Here is a 2460-nt window from a genome sequence, read left to right on the forward strand (position 1 = left end):
TCGATCTCACATGAGCAAGAAAAGTCAAGGCCTCCAGCCTAGGAGCCTCCTAACTACTCCTGGTCGTCAGCGGCCTCCATGTAATAGTAGGCTCCGTCGGGGTAGTAGTAGTCATCTGCGGGATCAGTCATCTCCTCGGCTCCATCATCTGTTCGTGGCAATCGTATCAAGAGGAAAAAGGGGAGCAAAGCAGCGGTGAGTACTCATCCAAAGTACCCGCATGATTGACATCAGAACTATGCTAAGTATGATTGAGTATCAAAGGAATGGGGCTATATCTTTGGACTCACTACAAAAATGCCAGAATAGAGAGAAGGGCTAGTCCTATAAAAGACTAGCATCTTTAGTGTCTTGCAACATTAGAAGAGTGAAGATCATCATTAGTGTAACGTAGCAAGTTTATTAAGTAACGTCGAGAGATACTTCCTAGACTCCCTGCAAGAAAGCAACCTCGGAGCCAAATTTTAATTGAAGTCATGCTTTTAGTTGTATTAGATCGGTATACCAGTCTTAGCTTACATTATCATGGAAACGGCTATTCAAATAGATATACTTCGATGCAGGGGTGCACAAACTTACCCACACGATCGATTAACTCTAGTTAGACACACTTTCCTCGGTCATGACTGGCCTCGGCCAATCGACACGCCATAGTCCTACCTAGGCTCAACAGAGAGGCCACACGCCGGTCTACATCCTAATCACAAAGGGGTCATGGACCAATCTCCCTTCACAATCCTGCGCGTTGCGAGAATAGACGGTGAAAGTACTAGCACCTCTTAATACAAGAATGATGCTTACGCGAACCACCCGGGCGTGTGTCGCTCAATGTGACATCTAAAGAGCTTTTAGGTGAATGTATGCCACATAGTGCCCATACTTATTCTCGCGTGGTGGTTGATACGTCTCCAACGTATCTAATTTTCCTAACTCTTTTGCCCTTATTTTGGACTCTAATTTGCATGATTTGAATGAAACTAACCCGGACTAACGCTGTTTTCAGCACAATTGCCTTGGTGTTATTTTTGTGCAGAAATAAAATTTCTCGGATTGACCTAAAAATTTACGGAGAATATTTCAGGATTTAATAAAAATACTGGCGAAAGAATCTACCGGAGAGGGGCCACCCCTTGGTCACAAGCCTGGAGGGCGCCCCCTAGGCCGCGCCCCCTGGCTTGTGGGGTCCACGAGGCTCCACCGACCTCGTTTCCGCTTCTATATATTCCTATCCGTGGAGAAAAAAAATCAAAAAGAAGAGTTCATCGCGTTTTACGAAACAGAGCCGCCGCCACCTCCTGTTCTTCCTCGGGAGGGCAGATCTGGAGTCTGATTTTGGGCTCCGAAGAGGGGAAATCGACGTCGTCGTCATCACCAACCATCCTTCATCACCAATTTCATGATGCTCTCCATCGTTCGAGAGTAATTACATCGTAGGCTTGCTGGACAGTGATGGGTTGGATGAGATCTATCATGTAACCGGGTTAGTTTTGTTAGGGTTTGATCCCTAGTATCCATTATGTTCTGAGATTGATGTTGCTATGACTTTGGTATGGTTAATGCTTTTCACTAGGGCCCGAGTGCCATGATTTCAGATCTGAACCTATTATGTTTTCATGAAGATATATGTGTTCTTGATCCTATCTTGCAAGTTATAGACACCTATTACGAGTTAGGATCCGCATCCCCCAGGGTGACAATAACTGGGATTCTTTCCGGTGATTACAATAGTTTGAGGAGTTCATGTATTCACTAAGTGTTAATGCTTTGGTTCGGTTCTCTATTAAAAGGAGGCCTTAATATCCCTTAGTTTCCATTAGGACACCACTACCACGGGAGGGTAGGACAAAAGATGTCATGCAAGTTCTTTTCCATATGCACATATGACTATATATGGAATACATGCCTACATTACATTCATAAATTGGAGCTAGTTCTGTATCACCCTATGTTATGTCTGTTGCATGATGAATGCCATCCAACATAATTATCCATCACTGATCCATTGCCTACGAGATTTCAACATATTGGTCTTTTGTAAGTTACTTTTTTGTTGCTATTGTTGCGATGACTACAAAACTGCTACTGTCACGTTTGCCACCGTTATCGTTACTTCCATACTACTTTGCTACGAAGTACTTTGCTGCAGATATTAACTTTTTCAGGTGTGGTTGAATTGAAAACTCAGTTGCTAACACTCGGTAATATTGTTTGGCTCCCCTTGTGTCGAATCAATAAATTTGGGTTGAATACTCTACCCACGAAAACTGTTGTGATCCCCTATACTTGTGGGTTATCAAGACCTTTTTTTGGCACCGTTGCCGGGGAGCACAACTTTATTCTCTGAGTCACTTGGAACCTATATCTGTTGATCACAATGAAGAATCTGAAAGACGCTAAATCTAAGATCTACCCCTCAACTACGAGGGCAGGTAAGGAACTGCCATCTAGCTCTGCACTTGA

This window comes from Hordeum vulgare, chromosome 2H (assembly GCF_904849725.1).
Source record: "Hordeum vulgare subsp. vulgare chromosome 2H, MorexV3_pseudomolecules_assembly, whole genome shotgun sequence".
NCBI lineage: Eukaryota > Viridiplantae > Streptophyta > Magnoliopsida > Poales > Poaceae > Hordeum > Hordeum vulgare.